General features: G+C 34.3%; 1 protein-coding gene across 8 annotated transcripts in view; it reads left to right on the top strand.

Moving 5' to 3' along the window:
- The window catches only part of CD36 (CD36 molecule (CD36 blood group)), a 76745-nt gene that overhangs the window by 6901 nt on the left and 49451 nt on the right, over positions 1-20393 (top strand). For 2 of the 8 annotated variants that reach the window (XM_054564388.1, XM_054564384.1), the window contains exon 1: positions 12867-12975. The exons of 3 other annotated variants lie outside the window; for them this stretch is intronic. The gene's annotated coding sequence lies outside the window, so the exon portion shown is untranslated. Of the gene's footprint in view, positions 1-12866; positions 12976-17043; positions 17173-17248; positions 17427-20393 lie in introns of those variants that run through there. 3 more of the 8 variants (XM_054564387.1, XM_054564382.1, XM_054564381.1) reach the window with 3 other exon arrangements.

The raw sequence follows: 20393 nt of genomic DNA, 5'->3' as shown, positions 1-20393 counted from the left end.
GAAGAAATGGATAAATTCCTAGAAATATATGAATCATGAAGGATTGGAAAATCTAAACAGAGTGATCAACAGTGAAGAAATTGAAACAAGCATCAAAAACCTCCCCAAAAATCAAAATCCAGGATCAGATGGCTTCACTCTGAATTGTAACAGATATTCAAAGAAGATTTGATACCTTCCTTCCAAACTCTTCCAGAAATTGAAGAAGAGGTAATACTTCCTAACACATTTTATGAGGCCAACATAACCATGACACCAAAACCCGGCAAGGACAACATAAAAAAGAAAACCACCGACTAATATCTCTGATGAATATGGATGCAAAAATTCTAAACAAAATGCAAGCAAATCAAATGAAAACAATACGGTAAAAAATAATACATCATGATCATGTGGGATTCATTCCAGGGGCACGAAGATGGTTCAACATACGTAAATAGATCAATACAATACACCACCTTACAGAACAAAGGATAAAAATCATATGATCTTATCAATAGATGTAGGAAAAGCATTTGATAAGATAAATATCCATTTATATTTAACACACAATAGAATGTTTATAGAAGGAAAGTACCTCAACATAATAAATCATATGATATTATCAATAGATGCAGAAAAAACCTTTAATGAGATAAATAGCTATTTACAATGAAAACATAAAAGAGTATTTACAGAAGGAAAGTACCTCAACATAACACAATTGGGGGATTTTTATGACACTCAGCCAATATCATACTCAATGGTGAAAACCTGAAAGCTTTTCCTCTAAAATGGGGCTGTATTTATAATCCTCAAGTAAGCTCTTACTTCCCCCGCAGCGGCCCTTTCACCACCTTCCCTAACCCAGTGTTCACTCTGCTCAACTTAGTGAAGGTGCCCCAATGTATTACAACCATCCTTTTATGAATCTATCTTCCTAGCTGAGCTGTGAGCTACTTCAAGGGAAGTATCAGGTTCTCATTTTATTGATTCTGTCATTTTGTCCCAATTAATATTTCAGACTAAGAATGCTTAAGGGATTTATTTAGTTTTACTCTTGCAAGGGCTACAGATTAATGAAACATTTGCCAGTGTTAGTGAGGAATAAAAGCATAAATAAAAAACAAAGTTAATGATTCAAACTATGAGTATGAGTTTTAAAAAGTAGCTTCAAAAGTAATCTGAAAAATTCAGGAATGCGGAAGAGTTTGATTGGGGAAATGATCCAGTGTTAGAACCAGTAAAAAGGCTGTAGCAAGAATCTGCCCGTCTTCTGGGTGGTGATCTGGTGGTGAAGGGAGCCAAAGGAGAAGTTGGATCAAGTTGCTGGCGTGACTGCCCAGCTGGTGCTTGCTATGTAGGCAAAGGGTTGAGGGCAAGATAAGATTAGGGAAGGACATGCACTGTGATAGATGAGCCAAACTCAGGGTCGAATCTAGTTTCAAATCCTTCTTTCCTTTGGAAAAGAGAGGCTGGCAAGTGATGCTGGAAACTGGAGAATGGGAAGTTTTATAGCACACAGCTCAGTTTTAACAGCTGTTTAAATTGGACTACATTTAGAACAGTAGTTCTTAAAAAATTGGTGTGCAGGAGAATAACCAAAAATTTGTGGAACCTGTGACTTAGACAATGTTTATAATTTGTCTGTGTTCAAACAGGATGACAGAGCATCTTATTTTTGCCTTGATCCATCATGATCATGTGGCCTTGTGTAGTGCTGATGTTCTGTGAAATTGTTTACGCTCAGCAAGAGGAAACCAAGGCCTGACCTTGGCTGCCAGGCCACTTTCCGAAACAAAACTAGCAGATAGCACCAGGACTAGCCCTGAATGTCAGGTGCTGTCATCTCTTTCTCATGAAAAAAAAAAGTTATTTCAGTAATTAAATCTACTTTCATGAAATCCACTTTCCACTACTTTGATGGTAAGGTTCTAATAGATATCTTTGTAATTTTCTTCGTAAAATCTATGGTATGCTGAACACATTGCATATTTTAACACAAGGTCTCATTCCTCTTACGCTAGCAATTTGATAATCAATAAGAAACACAAGAGATTAATCTTTGTATAATAACTATAAAGTATACAGATTGTTCAGCAATTTAAGGAGAATTTTTGCCCTTATACCATAAAAACTAATTTATTATATAAATAAAAATATATATTATTGGTAGGTATGAAATATATAGAATAAAATTTTAATTTTACTTGGTGAAAGTTACATGTGAATTAAAGACTCTTTCTATTTACCACATAGAGAAAGATCTTAATAATAAGAGACTATTACGACTCTTTTAATTGGGAATTATTGTAAATCAACATATTTCTGGAAATATGTATCTAAGTTTAAGTTATATAAATATAGTTAAAATATATATATGCCAAACTTTTTACTTAGCTATTCTCCATACCTCCTAGATATAGGGGATAAATTGAATAAGCTTACCTTTGGTAATAGACAACCATTATCATAAGCTTCCTTTAAAGAAAAGAAGATCTAGTAAGTGATTCAAGTTCATGATTGAATAATAGTCAATATTTCATTATTGTATGAATTTAAAATGACTAGAAACATTAACAGATGTTGAATATTTACAATATAGATAGGTTTATTATTCATTCTATAGCTTTCTTATAAGTCTATATAGGAAATGAAATAAGACCATAAATTAAGCTTGATTTGGTAAATCATACATAGAAAAAGATCTTTCCGTAATGTAATATTTCAGACACTTTGAATATTGTTAAATATACCACTTTCTTTGATTTATACATAAATGGTTTTTAAACAAGAGCTGAATATAAATCCAAGGTTTAAATTCCAAATGTAAAATTAAGTTTCTCCATTACTGAGTTTCTTTGATTCATTTTGAAATATAATAAAGAGTTATTTGTTAACCACCTCTGCTTTATCATATTATCTTGCTAATAAAGAGAAGATATCTTCACTGAACTTCATACAGTTTGCCCTTCAGTTAATTACTCTTGAAGATATCATTTCAAAAAAGAAGGTGATTTTTTTACTTTCTCCTTAAGGCTTACCCTTTTGTGTGATCATATTTTTTATCTTTCCTATTTTCTAGAAAAACATGTGGTTCTGTTTTATGGGGGCTGAGAACAATAACTTACTGAACAAGAAACTGAAATAGGGAAGTTAAATTTCAGTTAAACATTTTAACTTTTAATTGAATAACAGGGCTTAAATCTTTTTACAATATAGATAGGCATCATGGCTCTAGGTGATGTGGTTTTATTCAAGTCTTTATAGCCAACAGTAGCACCTTTTCTTAAATCTGAATCATTCAAGAGTTAAATTATAGTAGAATTCTGATAACTGACTTAATTACTTGTTAACAGTAATAAAAGCACAATAATGTCAATAATATTAAAATACCTATTAGTTACTTGGGAAATTAACATTCTTGGAGTCCATTCTTCACTTTACTCAGGGTCACATTTGCATAATGTACTTTTGATTCTAATATGTATATTCTTTAATATTACTGTGTGAGAGTTTGCAACAGATAAACATTCATCACTACTTTTTGTGATGGTAAAAAGAGAACTTTGTATGCCCAGTTTAGCAACAGGTACTGATGTATAATAGAAATAAAAGAGGATTGTGGTCAGTTTTCTTATCTGGAATATTTCCTGTACTTGTTGTGTTTCTGAGAAGTCTTTACACATCACGTATATTTTTAAAACAGTTGGTGTATGACTTATGGCAGAATAAAAGAGCATCTTTTTCTTTTTTTTGCTTACATCTCTTTCATGTTTCTTTAGAGCATATAACCTGTAAAGGTAAACAGTGGCCACTTCTCAGTGGTGATTGTTTTTAATTACAAGAACTATCCAGATTATTTCTTGGGGGGTCTCCTTTTTTTTTGCTGAAATTTAAGCTTAGATTCTCTTTCTCTCTTTGTTCTATATCTCTTTAAAATGTCATAATACATTTATGTTTTATACACTCTCTGGCCGAACAAGATAAATTATAAATATGTTCACCAAAAGGCAGGTTCACATAATCATTTTATTCATTGCTTCTTCCTGATGAGGTCATTCTTTAACTGAATCCAGTTACTGACTTTAGACTAAGTACTGGGTTGGCCAAGAAGTCTGTTTAGTTTTTTTCTGTAAAATAAGACACGTTTTTCATTTTCACCAACAACTTTATTGACTTGGATATTTTGAATGTACCCGCTATCTCCCACATGGTATAATGTTGATTGTTCTCAATTAATGTCTCACTTATATTGTTATCAACCTCAGCTGGTCTATCCCACCATGAATCATCATCATCCAGCAAGAAATCTCCAGCACAAAACTTTGCAAATCATTTTTTACATGTTCAATAAGTCATAGCACCTTCTCTATAAACTGCATAAGTCTTTTTCTTTGCATTTCAGTTGTGTTTTTACCTTTCTTGAAATAATAAAGCATAATATGCTAAAAATGTGTATTTTCTTCCATCTTCAGTATTAAGGTGGCTAACAAAAATTCACCAATTTTGATTTTTTTTAATGCCCAATGATATGACAGCTGTTACAATACATGCTAAGAAAATTGTTTCAAATGAAGTTAAAGACAGCTAAGCACTACAAGAGCCATCTTACAGAAAAAGCCAAATGAACTTTTTGGCCAACCCAATAAATCTAATGATCCGTCTTCGCTTATGGGGCCATTGCAGTGGAGCCCTGTCTTTATTCCCTCTCCTTACCCCCTTCATCTTCCCTCCAACTCTGTGACATGGCAGTGCTGCCTTGATCCTGCACTACCTGGGGAGCCCAACCTCAGCCTGGAATGAGAAGTGGGGAAAATGAGAAATTAGAAGATTCGATACTTCTTAATATCAACTGAAGTCTGTGAGTGCCCTTGTTGTCTGCTTTGCTATTTATTTGCTTTATACTGGATTTGTCACTTCAACCAGAGCCAATATAAAAGTAATGCTAAGCATCCCCCATCTTTTCCCTTCGCCTTTAGTGTTTTATCTCTGCCTTTACTGGGACTGATGCTTCAGTTCTTACTCAGTTTTCATTACTTTTCCTTTTTCTACCCCTGCCATTATGTTCCAGAGGGCTATCAAAAAAGTTTAGCAAGAGCATTTCTTCCACTCATTAGAATAACTCTAGGCCTTGCTTCTCAGTTTCATAACCTCTTGGCCATGACTGCTACCATCAACTGGAAGTACTTTCCCACTAATCAAAACTGTCCAGAATGAGCCTACCTTTTCTTCATTAGACAAAAATGCATGTTGTGGATCAAAACCTTATGTCTTTCCAGCATTATTTTATTAGTCTTCTAAAACAACCCTTTGAAAGTGAAAACTCTTATCCCACCACTTCCTCTACTTAAATTACTTAATGATTCTATTGTCTTTACAGAATAAATTTAAACTCCTTAGAATATTATTCAAATGACTTCAAAGTGTGATCTCTAGCCACTTTCCTCACTCTTCGCTACTTATCTAAAAATAATTTTTGTGATTTCCTAAATATACTATTTCCTTCTACCTCTGCATTTATGCATGCTATTTTTTTTTTCTGGTTGTATGAACATCCTTCATCTTGCTTGATTAGGAAGTGTCTATCCACTGAAGCCCTTCCATACTTTACAGCCTATCGTCTCTCAATAAAACCACAACCCATAAAAGACTATATTTTATTCATCTTTTTAGCCTATTGCCAAGCTCAAAGTCTGAATATAGTCAATGTTTAGTTAAGTGTTTCAATGAATAAATGAGTTTCTGAAGATCTTTCCCCCTTTTAGCCGAAAGCTTAGAATTGTCTTTGCTGCTTCTCTTTATAACTTCTCCACCACACAAAAAACTTAGGGAGGAAGCTTCATGAAAACTCTTAGAGTTTTCCATGATAGCAGTTCTGAAATGTAAAAATGATGGGCTACATGGCATTGGAAGAATTTCAATTCAATTGCTTCATATTAGTTTTGTGACCTTGAACAAATTATTAATCTCTCTCTGTCTGTTTCCCCATCTATAAAATGGGTGCAAATTAGCTTACGGTTTTAAAAACTGTTGACAAAAGAATGACCAGCCAAAGAAAACGTCTTGTTAGAGTTGATTTGAACCAAATTGATTAAAATTGCTAGGAAGCAAAATCTCAACATAGTGCTCAAAAGACTCCGTTTGGTGAGGCAAATCTGCACCTTTCCCTTCACCGCCTTTATTCCCCCAGGCATGTTACCTTTACTTCTCTCTTTCTTAAGCTCCAAAGGCCCTGTTTTTTTTCTTTTCCTGTGTAATGTGTTTCCTGGGCCCACACCTAGCTGGTTCACATTCCTACCTCTGTGACTTTCTAAATAAATTTTATCTTGTAAAAAACTGAAGAATGGCAGTTTTGCAGCTTATTTTATATATTAGAATCTTAAAGATGGGCCATAAGGAGAGTTACATAAAATTCATTGATGGTAGTTTATGGAGATGGAAAAATGCAAAATGAGGAAATCTCTGAGGCTGGATAACAAAAACAAAATGGGGGGACACACACTTCTTTCCCATTGGTGGGTACTGGATAGTTGCTAATGGCCGTTTACAGCACATAGAGATGGTATGTGGGCAAGAAGATAACAATGTGGTCTTGTGCTCCAGAAAAGATTACTCTGACATTTCAAAGGTATGTTATCTTAGATGCACAAAGGCAATATACAATTTCAAAGTGAAAGATTAACCTTTGTCAAGGAAGGGACAAGCCTAAGACTTGATGACCCACCACAGCCCACTTTTAGTTGGGAATTTTTATATTCGGACCTCCCTGCATGGTGACTGGTCTCTGGGGCTGTAAGGCGTACCCTGCCGGCCTCCCCTAAACTTGTCAGCTTTAGTATCCAGTATTCCACAAGGCCAAATTGTGTATGAACAATTTGGAACTCTGTTTCCTCATCTCAAAATTATATTACTTAGATTAAATGATTTTTTAGAATCCCTCTCAAGTTTCAGAATAAGAACACATAAACATGGTCCCTCATCTCTTACTACCTGTGACATTAAGAATTTTTAATATAATTTCTGCTTCTCAACTAAAATGGGAAGTCATAGAAGATAATCTATAAATAATATTCCAATCTAAGTTTACTTGATCATCTATTATCTGAATCTATTTCCTTTCTTACGTATATACTGTTACACTAAAGTTTCCCAAGTATGTTTTTAAAAATATTGATGAAGATAATTTTAACAAGGAAATGTGTTCTAGGTTTACAGTGGTAGTAAATGGGAGCTGGTAAGCAATCGACTATAATATCTTGGTCAAGTTACATTTACAGCAAAGATGTAAATGTTTGTGGGTTGATTTTCTGATGCACAGAATTAGATAACAATTGTTTATAAAGACTTCAATAAAATATTTAGACTAAACAGGAATGATGTCAGCAAAATGGCAGTTTTGGCAATTTCTAATACCCATCCTCTCCTGGAAATATCAATCGATTTGAACAACTACCTATACATGAAAATATCTTCATAAGACCTAAGGATTCCAGGTGAGGGATTATAGTGGCTGGGTGAAGCAAGTATTATATTTATGTAGGGATTTTGAGATTATAGAGTGGATGGCCTCAATATTTTCAGAAAAGTAGAAAACAAACTTGTATCCTGAGAAGATAGGGAAATGCTTTAGAAAATGAAGACATTTCAGCAAAATCATAAATAAAGGTGAGTCACAAAAAAGGGGAAAAAGCAAAGGATTGATAAGCAATTATTGAGCACAGCTCAATACAAATAAAATCTTGTTTTAAAATTTATTTAAATATCAAATGAATATTTGTCATTTAAAAAGTCAAATAGTGCCTTAAAGTTTAAAGAAAATTTAAAGACAATTGCTTTATTTTTCCCACCTTCCCCTATTCCCATGATGCTTTCCAGGAGAAAACACTTTTAACTAATTCTAGATACCATGCTTATAGTGCTATTCTTTGATTTTTAAAAACTCTTTTTTTTTTTATACATTAGCCTTTTATTTTCTCTTGTGGGAGAAAGCATCTGGCTTTCATGGTTCCACAGCAATACCACTTTACCCATTTTATCTACCTTTTCCACAAAGCTTTTCTCCTCAATGTAATTTTTTTTTATGTTGTTGACTGTTTACAGTATTATTATAAATTTTCTGAATAGCAAAGCCAATAAGTATATAATAAATGCCTTGTTTCTGGTAAAATTTCTTTTTTTCCTGGTGGTGATAATTGCTCCCTAAAGTCCTCTGTCCTGATCCAATACTAAGTGGTTTGTTTCCTAGGTACATGACATGTTTGCTACCCTGAAACATCCTTTCAACTTCTTCCTGGAATTCTCTTTGTTTTAGTTGTCAGATTAGCTATGTTCTCAATTCTCTCTGTTCGCTGATTTCTTGGTTTACTTCCTTGTTTTACTGGAGTTTGTATTCTGAGAGTTCCTTGGTCTTCCTAAGAAAGGGTAAAATAGAAGTGAAATTTGGGAACTTGCATATATTAAAATGTCTTTATCCTCATTCTTAAAAAATTTTTTGTACCTAGAATAATAGTTGAAACTCAGTTTCCCTCAGATATTGAAAAGATTGCTCATTTGATTTTCTAAATTCCCAGTGTTGCTATCAAAGTCTTTTTTTTTTTCTTTTTCTTTTTGGATGTGCATAGGATATTATTCACAAGCCAATTGGAGACTTTTAAGATTTTCTGTTTATTCTTGATACTCTGCGACTTTCTAAAGACAGGCAGGTAGGCCATGGCCTGTGGCCCTTTTAATTGGTTGTGCTGTAGCTGGGTGGCATCTTGAACTCTGGCAGCTTATATCCTTCAATTCTAGAAAATATTCATGCACTCTATTCTGATTTCCCCATTTTGTTTTGGCTTTCCCTGTGTGTTCTATGCAAATCCCATCATATGGATGTTGGATCTGTTCTTCGAGCCTCGTGTTGCTCTCATGGCTCCCCTGCACTGGGATGCTACTACTCTGACAGCCCGCCTGTTCTGCTGACTGTGGTATTTCTACAACCACTGTTTTAACATTTTAAATATTCACAGTTTTCTGTTTCCCGAGTTTCATGAATGTAGTATCTTCTCTTTGTCAGAAAACATTAATCACAAAAACATTTAGTGTATTTTTATTCCCTTTTCTTATATTCATTCTTATTGTTTGCTTATTTGTTTTTAAATTTTATCTTGCATTTCAGAGGTATTCCTGAAATGTCTTGTGACTGACCGTTTATTTAATAGTGTGGCCAATAAAGAAAATCTCATTCTAGAGCTGCACTGTCCAATATGGTAGCCACTGGTTGCTCTTGAGAACTTGAAATGAAGTAAGTCCATATTGAGATGAGCTTTAAGCATGAAATAAAAAACCAGACTTCTAAGACTTTGTACCAAAAAAAATAAAAAAAGTAAAATATCTTATTAATAATTTCATATTGATTAAAATGATAGTATTTATGATATTGGGCTAAAGAATATGTAATATTAAATTTAATATCAGTCCCGGCTGGTGTGGCTCAGTGGATTGAGTGCCAGCCTGCAAACCAAAGGGTCACCAGTTTGATTCCCAGTCAGGGCACATGCCTGGGGTGGGGGCCAGATCCCCAGTAGGGGATGTGTGAGAGACAACCACACACTGATGTTTCTCCTCCTCTCTTTCTCTCTCCTTTCCCCTCTCTCTAAAAATAAATAAATGCAATCTTAAAACAAATAAATTAGTTAAAAAAATAAATAAATTTAATACGTTATTTATTTATACTTTTAATGTGGCTACTGGACATTTAAATGTATATATATATTATATATGTTATAATATATATAAATAACATGAGGTTTATGTTGCACTTCTATTGGACATTATGGCTCTAGAATAATCAGATAAGGTATTGACCATTTCATTGTCCTCCTTCATCACCCCACTTCCATGAAAAAGTAGTATCAACAAATCTTTTCTCTTGCTCCAGTCAGTTCACCCAGAAAGAAATCCTCTGCTTTCTTGCTTGCTAGAGTTCTAAAAGTAGCAGTGAAAAAGGTACCTATATTTTAAGGTAAACTTATTTCCTCTTGGGTCTACCTCATTCACCCTGCTAAGCCTCCAATACCTCACCTTATAGCAGGTGAAGAAAGAACAGGCAGGCTGTGTATACAGGGAGAAGATCTAAGGTTTGAGTCTTCTAAAGGTATTCAAACAAGTTAGACCCTGATTTCCCCATCTAGTTCATGGCCCCCTGTGCTGCTAGTTCATGGCCCTATCTGGGATTATACACAAGATTTTTTTTGTTTCTCATTGTCTTTCTGCTCTAGGCTTATATGTTTAGAACTGACACTTTATGGTCTGCTGAGCAATTATCATAAGTACATTTGCTTTCTAAATATTGACTTGTTTCTGTCCTCATTGAAATCTCTGGCCTGAGCATTTGTGTTCCAAGTTTTTAGAAACTCTATTACTCTAATTTCAATGAGATTTCAGATACAAAATATATGATATATAGTCAATCTGCCATGTTTAACCAGAGGTCTTGGTCATGGTTTTAACCCTTCAAATAATCTTGCCATTCCCTTCTTCAATGTATTTGGCCAGATTATGCTCAGTCATTTAAGTCTCCTGTAACTGGGTTTAGAGATACTTCCTTGTACCTGTAGATGTAAACTTTCATGTCAAACCAGACTTAGGCTGTTCACATGCCTTTTATTCAACCATATTAATTACACTGATAATCCTTCATGTAAATACCTAATGTTATTTGCTGAGAATCTTATTTTCTTTTACTTATTTATATTCAATTAATCTAAGGAAGATTAAGTATCTAAGAGTTCTGTGAACATATTCTTAGGATTTCAGTCTGTCAGCTAAACTTCTGTCATGTGTTTGTTTCACACAAGTTAGAGTGTTTGTAATATGATAAAAGGAGAATGTGAGGTATTAATCCATGTGGTTTTGTCCCTCCCACCCTTTTCATTCTCTTTTCGCACTGCAAGATATGAAGCCACAAATTGAGGGAGGACTTCATTGGACAAAAGAAACTGACATTATGTTACTAAAGATTTGAAAAAGAGTTATGATCAACCTGAAACAACTGTCCTCAACGTAACCCCAAAATAGATTAAAAGGCCATAAACTTGGATAGAAGTTGGAACACAGGAGCTTAGATGCAAATGAATCCCAGAGAGCTATGTGATCTGGCCTGTAGCAGACTCATTCCTGAAGGGAAGTTTCCTGTTTTTCACCCCACAGGGAAAGTATGAGGATCTCAGAGCAGAGGTATTGCTTAGAGAGAACAAGCCTCAGAAAACATTGCATCATTCATTACAGCCAAGCAATAGAGTACTATGGGCTGCGTGTGGCATGTAGGCAGCTATATGTACAAGCAGATTCATGGAGCCCCTTGGACCCTAAAATTGTGCTTAAGGCCCAAAAGTTTGTGAAAGTAAGTTAAGGAAAAGAGAACCATCATCTGCAAAGTGATCACGGCCAGGACAAGGGAAAGCCATAGTTCGAGTCTTGAGAGGATTTGCTCTGTGTCCTTATCTCCTCTTTGAATGTAACGCCTGTTCAGAAAAAAATATAATTGAGTTTTAATCTGAAATGACTGAGAAGTACAAAAAATGGATTCTCTTAAAATGAGTATATGAAATATGCTGGATCAGAGAGAATGGAGGCTTGGGGTAAAAATGAAATTTAGAAAAATAAAATTTCATTTTTTTCATTCCTGAGTTTGAGGCTGTGAAATTCATTTCCATTTCAGTAATGTTCTGCCATTCCCAAAGTTTCCAACTGTGATCTTTCTTTCCAGATGAGTTGTTCTAGGTTAGTTAATTTTATCTTTCTCATTCCTTTTGTCAGGATGGACAATTATGTTCCCTAGAATGATGGCAACTTGTGCTTGATTTTTATTTTGAACTTTGATTTGATTTTGCAGCCTTAACATGTAACTTTTTTCCCTGTTAAAGAAATATACCCTTCTAGGTGATCGGAGATCTTGTGGCACTTCTATTGTCTTTATTTTGAGTTGATTACATATACATACACATACATATGCAATTTTGAGCAAATAATTGTGTTATCAAGACAGCCCCAAATTTTTAAATGGCTACTTTGGAGAAAAGCTAGCATTTTTGGAGCTGATACTTATTTCTTAATATTTATTATTTTTGGTAAATAGACATGTGTTAGCTAATATAGAATGCTAATTTTATTGGAGAGTTCTGTTACTTGTACACAAACAATTGATTCAACCGTAGCTCAGCACTCTGTTCTTGAATAATTTACTTAACCTCTCAGTCCTTTGGCCTCAGTGATTTGCTACTTTTGCCATTTATAATGTTAGGAAAACAATAATACTCGTCTCCAATGGTTGTTATGAAGATTAATTTAAATAATCCACATAAAGTGCTTAGAATGATGTCTGGCCTGTAGTAAGTGCTCTCAGTGTAAGCCATTAGTATAACATGACACAATTTGGGTTTTTTTTAAAAATTTGCTTTTGATAAGATTATCAGTTCATAAATTAAATACCTAGTAATATTAAAAGGAATAAAAATGATGATGTGACTATTTTCAAAGTCAACATACAACAAGACTATGGCCCCTGCCCCTCAAACAGATTCTGAATATAAACATGATGAATTCTGAAAATACTCCCCAGAAATAGCTCTGGCTGTACTTAGACTAAAGGAGGAAGTATTACAAGATAACCATCTAGGTGGTATTTACAATTATATTAAAAATAATTATTTGCCTGGTTGTCTCTTTGTGGGAGGTCGTCTATATATCTGAACATTTATCTATGGGTTTCAGTGTTGAAGGTCAGTGAAGTTCAGGCAAAGAGGAGTCTCGTCCCTGCCCCAAGGGACTTTGAAAGTTACGTATTTGACAGAGGAGAGCAGGCTCTGGTTCTTATTGCCTGGTTCTTATTGCCTAATACAGTTGAGCAATAGAGAAGTGGGAAAAAACTCCAGGACAGGCTTTCCGACAGAAGCCAGAGCGAGGGTTACACACAGACTCAGCCATCCTCAAGTTGTATCTGCGCCGGCTAAGGTTGGTGGAGCTTGCGAATGAATATGACTACAGATCATTATCCTTAGGTGGCACCTGTGGGGTAGATTTATAACTGGGTGATATGGGATTGTCAAAAGACTTTTAAAGTGAGGGGGATAAAGGAGAATAGAGGAAAATTGGTACTTTTCAAAAGCTGACTTCCATGGCAGTGCTACAATAAAGGCTATCCATAGTTTGACAATGTTTTATGGTGAAAAACAGAACAAAGACACTTTATTTTAAAATATTTTTCCTCTGGGCTTCCAAATGGAAATGTTTCCCCTGCATTTAATTTCTTTAAACATAGAATGCATTACTTAGGTTTCCATATTATTGTGAATTAGTATTTAAACAACGTCAGGTTTCTTGTTTCCTTAGGCCTGAAAATAAATGTTTGCTTTTTTAACCCCTTACATTTAGGGTACAATAATAGGACTATCCATAATAGCAGATTACAAATATCTTAAGATCTTTTTAAAATTTTTATTACTTAATAAACAAAGACATCTGTATCTGTCATGAACATTTACCTTAGGATATATTTAGTTTAGTTTTAGATTTAAAAGTTATGAAAGTACTTCCAAATTATATATACACTCTTTGTCTTCATTATTTTCAAATAAGTTGGTATGGTTTTACAATAATCAGTATATTTTCCCTCATTTTCTCACTTTAAATAAACTTTTCTGTATCTATAGACTACCAAATAACAAAACAAAGATACTTGTACAATTCATTCAGCATGTTTTTCTTCTTTTTTCAGCTTTAAGTAAAATTTTTCTGCTTTAAAGCAGAAGTTTTAGTTGTTACTTGTGTTTCTTTGTACAAGCAAAGTTATAACTTTTGGCAGTTTAATATGAACTGCTATTAAATTGATTATATTTAATTATATATATATTTATAAATTTATATATAAATATACATTAATATATGTAAATATATATTAAATATATAACAGTTACTATGTTCAGGAACTGTTAGGGATATATATATATACATAATTTCCCTAACAGTTCCTGAACATAGCAGGCACTCAACTAATTTGTAATGAATTTTCTCTCATCTTATGTATTTTGACATTGCTACAGGAATTCCTTATGCTTTTTTTCCCTTGAAGTCATTGGATTCTGGTAGAAATTGCCATCTTTCTAAAGACAGAGAACTATCCTCTGCTGTCACCCCTTCTCTGTGTTTGGAAACACGTGGAAATTGATCTCTAGAAGGAGCTGGCATATCAGTTCATTCTTCTGTGAAGTTTGTCATCTCTCCTAAAATCTCCCCCTTCTGTCGCTCTCCTGCTGTGCAATTAACCTTCCATTATACCACATATTTTGCTATTCTATAATAACTTTTCTATACAGCTATCTGATTGTCACTGCTTAAAGTTAGGGTTTTATTTTATTTATTTCCATAATCTCTGGACCTAGAAATACTCAGTACCCAGGAGGAGTGTACTAAATAAGCGTGTGAGTAAATGTGTTGTTTTAATTATATTCTGTATTTAAAAGTAATGAAAATAATTCTAAAACATCAAAGTAGCATAGCAAAATGCATCTGCTGGGAGATTTATTTTGACAAAAGGTAAGGATTTGATATGGGCAAGAAAATGCTTGTACTTAACCATGTATTCTTATGTCATCCAACTAATCTTTGATATTGCTTGTCACCTGGAGACATAAATTTAAGATCACCTACTTCATACTAACTCTGGAAATCCTATCATTTACCTAATTTTCCCTGTGTCATTTATATTCTCTATAAAAATGTGCCTAACAATACCTAATTATAGAATTTTTTTTATCTACTTAAATAATGACATAAGGAAGAATTTTAACACAGCACCTGACCAACAGTATTATGTTAAGAAATATTTGTCCTCTCTCTCATCCTTTCCTAGAACTTTTCAAGTTGTTCCACATGAAGGGGAAGAAACAGAATATATTAAATAGAAATATTTTTATTTTTACATGTAATAATTTAATTTAAATATTTAAAAATAAAACAAAATTTGAAGAGTCAAAAGATCATTATAACTAGAATAGTTTTAAAAAATTAGTAACTGGGTACAGTAAATGGAAATCAAAGACAGGTGTAAATTATTCCAATTACCCAGGAACTTAATATTAAATTGACTAGCATTACTGAAGAAGAACAAAGAAAAATGGCATACACAAAAATTAAAACAATGCTTTAACTGGTATCAGTCCACGACCTGAAAAAAGGTCTGTGAAAAGAGGTATCATTGGAAAAAAATGGAAACATAAGAAGGAAAAGAAAGTAATTTTCTAGAAGATGTACTTGTTTTTCTTTCTTCCTAACAATCAAGGCAATGTAAAGCAAAACTTTCCAGCTATCTAGATCTCTGAAACTTCATCTGATTCCTAAGATTCTTTCAATTTCTGCAATATAAAAGTCATGAACAAGAGAAAAAAAAAGTATCATACCTCAAAATGGGTGAAAGTTATTTGAACTAAGAGTTACCACTATTTATTTCTGAATAAATGTGGATGTCCTATGAGCCCAAGAGACTTTGTGGTTTCTACCTAGAGTCTTTATGTGGAATTGTCTCCCTGTGTGAGCTTCATGTCTAATATGTTAGCTCCTGGAAAATACCTGTTGTTAAAGTATTAGAGCCAATTTGGCCACATGCTATTGTTGGGTTTTCTTAGTAGATATTGGTAGCCTTTAATAAATAACAGGAGAGTTATAGATCTCCTCTCCAAAACAGGCACAGTAAAAGCCCTCTCTGATTGGCTTCTGACCAAAACAGTTGAATAGCAACTGTTTCATATGCTCCTTGAAGTCCCCATTCCCTGTCCTTTTAGGTGTCCCAATAGTTCTTAAATGGAGGATTGATCAGAAGCACACACTTAACATTCTGACTATGGAATTCAGCTAACCATTCAGTCATAGGCAACCAGGGATGCCCTGAAATCAAGGGCTAGACACCGGGCCATTTAGGCACTGAGCACCGGGCTAAGTGGGTTGTTATAGCCTGTGATGTAAGGGAAAGGAGTTAGCCACTAATATTTATGGCCAATTCATAAGTATTTGAAACCATTGATTTCACCAGTGAAAACATCATTGTTACATTTATTATGCAATTTTCTAGATTTCAGGAGATAAAGAAGAACTAACTTACAGATTTCAGTTACACTGTAAGTAGACAGGTCTTGAATGAATATCCACAACTAAGTAGCCACCGACTTTGAGAAGGCTAATTAAATGCATGTAATAATTATACATTGTATTTTATACGGAAGCATTTGAAGTACATTACAGAAAACCTCACAGTAAAGATAATACTTTCGTCCCTTTGTGACAGAGTTCTGGGCACACAGTGACCACATGATAAATCCTCACTGAGTATGTGTGTGTATGAGGATGAATGTCATTAATAGGAATGCCCAAAACAGTATCACCTTAAGTGATATAGGAAAAATTATTTTTGTCTAATTTAGCATGTATTATAATGGCTTGATTTGTTTTTAGAGTGTCCTTATTTTTGTTTTGATGTTTTTTATTCTGATGAGTTACATTATATTAGTATACGCACCAAATATTACTATTTTTAGTTCTTTTTTTATGGCAAAAAGAATGTAGTAATTATTGTAAATCTGAACTTGCTCATTTTGCAAAGCCCCACCTAATGTTGCTCTGATCACCAGCTTTCCACAACTAAAATATTCATGGATACTTTGTTCCTTATTTTAAAGACCCATGTGCATGTTGCTATGTGTTTCCTCCTAGGACTGTAAAGTCCTACAGCTAACACACAGGGTAAAAAAAGTCAGGGGAATTGCTATGAGAAATAAGTAGGGATATCCCTGGAGAGGGAGCTGCTTCTGTGTTCTTTTAAACGTCACAGAGTAATTGTTTCTTTCTTTTTTTAAAAAAAAAAAAAAAATGAACCAGAGAGAAGAGCAGCTCCTTTTCAAGCTGGAGAGCTTAGCAAACACTGCCTGCAGGGTTTACTTTGGTTTAGGAATCCCACTGCCTCACTGGAGTGCCAATCAAAATTCCATAACCATTCTTGGCTACTTGGAGGTGGGGCTGACTTATGTACAGCAGTGATTTGACCCAGCACTTGGGACAAACACAACCAGTCATCAGTGTTTATCCTGTTTCCTTTCAACCAGCCTTCTGAAAATGCGTTAACATTGGTGGCCTTGCACTTTTTCATCGGACTTCTAACTGGTAACTACACCTATGTAATCATTGTGAATTTATCTTACCTAACAATGTAGGACTCAAGACTGGTGCTTGCAATACTAAAATCTGTTACTTTCATCTGATTTTTGCTTTATGCTTGTCCATTTACAGCTGCATTTGCATTTTTTTTCATTCTCTTGGGAAATAGAGTATATAAGATATTATAAACATTCAGGCACTGTGTCCCAAGCTTTGAGATGAGAAGTTGTATCTAAAAGAAAATGGAAGGAATTGATCAGGTATAGTAACTTTACTATGATCTTGTCAGTAGTAACTATAGTAGTAAGCGGTAAGAAGGTATTCAAAATTATTTGAAATTATCCATGCCCTCCAACATACATGTACTTACATACATGCAACAGTACAGGTATATCTTCATAGAAAACTGTACTAAAAGGGCAAATTCATGTGCAGCTATGTTTTATTCTTAAGAACATACTCAGGAAGACTGTTAACTTGTAGATGGTTGCTTTTTACCTGAAGATGCAATTATAATAAATATCATTATGTAACTTTTGGCTTGGACTCTATTATACTAAGATTGCAAGGCAGAGTGGCTTTCTTCCCAATCATGGAGAAAGAAGAGTCTATCCCCTCCCCTCCACCCCTGCACACACTTATTGTCAGTGGTAACCAGGAGAGGACACAGGAAGTTTCTACTGGTGGAATTCCTGGAATAGCTTTAGCCTACAGGTAGCTATTCAGACCTGCTTGAGAGGTGACTTTGCAACTTTATGTCACTGCCAGGTTAGAAAACTCCATCATCATATTGTAAACCTGACTTGAGTTCCTGCATCTTTGATGCAAGAGCTAACCAGATATAGGAAGTAATGTTAAAAAATTAACTATTAAGCAAAGCCAGTTTTCAATTTGCCAGTCATTCTTATGATGTTTTTCTTCATAATAAATAGCTACATAGAATGACGATGGGAGGTATAGAAAATAAGGTACTGGAATTAAGTAAAATTTTACAGGTTCCAGACATAATTATTTTACTGGTCACATATGACCATTTCTAGTATAATATTTTATTTTGACCTGCATCATGATATAATGTTCTGTAGAGACAAACAATATTATATGCCTCAACTTTATCTCATTATGATTATCTTAAATAGTTGGAAATTGAGCCTTGTGAATTGAAAGAGAGCATTGGAGGCAATGGTTCACCTCAGTGTGAAGATAGGAGACTAAAGGAAATGTTTAATATAGACAAGGACAAGAGTATTATTATGAATATTAGTATGAATATTATTATTGAATTAATTAAATGACTACCAATATAGGGGAGACTTTTAGGGAGTACTGATTTACTGAGTAATCAGGAAATCCTCCATTAAGTTTGGTGCTACAAGTTTTCATATTTCTCCCTTAAGGATGATGAAAGATCAGTGGACTACTTAGTATCTGAAATCTGTGGAGTCAGGTTGCTTAGAAACTCAGTGACTATGGGCTTGCTATGGCAACCCAATTTATCAGTGAACGTGAAACTCAGTTAACTGGCATTGTGCCAAATCTTCACACTCTGCTGGCAAAACTATGTAGATCAACTCTTCTATCATATCAGTATTTTTATTATTCACACAAGCTAACTAATATTACAACTTACTCAATTTTAAAAATAGTAACTTATAGGTTATTTTAGATAAATTAAGCTTACATTTACAATGTAATTTTAGTTATTTTAAATTTATTTTCTGCTTGTTATTATTCCATTATCTAAATACACACACACACACACACACACACATAATTTTGATTAAATTAAAAGCATGAGAAATCAAGACTAGTATTGGATATAATCTATATGGTAATAAAAAAATGGTTCTGTGAATTTAACTTCTATTAATAGTTCTAAACAAATAATCTATAAATTTATCCATATTTATATAGCATGTTTTAATGATATTTTCATTTTATATTATTAACTTCTTATTCACATATAAATACAATAAATGTGTTATAATATTTCTCTTTAAAATCTTATGCCTTAAATAATATACCATATAATCCAACACAAAAATACATTAGAAAATTAATTTATTCAAAAAGCTCATTTCTGCAATAATGCAAAGACATTAGGGGACATACACTCATCCTCAGTTTGAGTATTTGCTCCCTGCAGTGCATTTTCAACTGGTTTGCCCTTTCTGATTTTAGGTATAATTTCAGATTTTAATGACACTTTTCTTTTTTCATATTCTTGCTATATATAAACTGTAACTCTTACTATATTGGCATTGTTATTTCTCTTATCTCCCTATCGATTCTAACTCTTATGTTTATCACAGTCAATAGCAGAGGTAGAACAAGCAGCCTCTCCTGAGACAAGACTGCTACGAGGTTCTTGTTACTGTTCTTTTCTCCTGGGTTTTAGCATTTATGTATTTTGTTTTGATATTTAAGAGTTCATCATTTATGAACTATTTCATAATGATGAAAGTTTATCCTGGGAGTAAAAGAATCAGTCTGACTTGTTTTTATGGCACGGGGACATATTTGGTGATTTTTTTCCCATTTTTTCTGTACACCTCACTCATTTCTACAGAATTCTACAATTAACCAATTTTTTAAATCCTCCATTATGTCAATTCAACTGAGCAATGCCCAGGTTAATGATGATATGTCTCATCTCACAGATGGGAACAAGAGTAGAGACAGGCCTCAAACCGGTTTTCCTGAATTGCATGCCATCAAAACATAAAAGCTATTCCCAGAGTCCTTACTTAAGGTTTCACTACCTAGGCTGCACTAGCTCCCTCAACAGAGGTGCATTTTGTAGTCAGATAAAGGCCCACTGTTTGTTAACAAAATAAATGAGCAGTCCAGAACAAATCCACTAAACAACCCCAAGGAATCAAACGATTGACAAGGGATCACACATATTAGTCCATTAGCACAGTGGGCAAGGGAGTCGTCAGCATCTTTCAAGGAAGGATCTCAGGAGACAAGTGGGCAAGTAGGGCAGACAAAGTCCTCCGTCCAGCAGGGCAGAGCCTCTGGAGGCCAATGCTGAGAGAGATCAGCGTGGCATGGGGCAGCTCTCTGGTGTGTGGAGCGCAGCTGTCTCAGCAGTGGCCTGAAGGCTGCCTCAGTTAAACCTTGAGAGTGGTGTACCTCTACCCTTGTGGGTCTCTCTCTCAGTGTACTGGCATTCCTGATGGCAAGTGGGGAATCTATGTATGGGTGGTTCTGCTCTGCAGACA

This window comes from Pteronotus mesoamericanus, unplaced genomic scaffold (genome assembly GCF_021234165.1).
Source record: "Pteronotus mesoamericanus isolate MK-2021 breed Mesoamerican mustached bat unplaced genomic scaffold, CSHL_Meso_final scaffold_85, whole genome shotgun sequence".
Taxonomy (NCBI): domain Eukaryota; kingdom Metazoa; phylum Chordata; class Mammalia; order Chiroptera; family Mormoopidae; genus Pteronotus; species Pteronotus mesoamericanus.
Note: the sequence above shows the minus strand (reverse complement) of the source record. Positions and strands in the feature narration are given on the sequence as shown.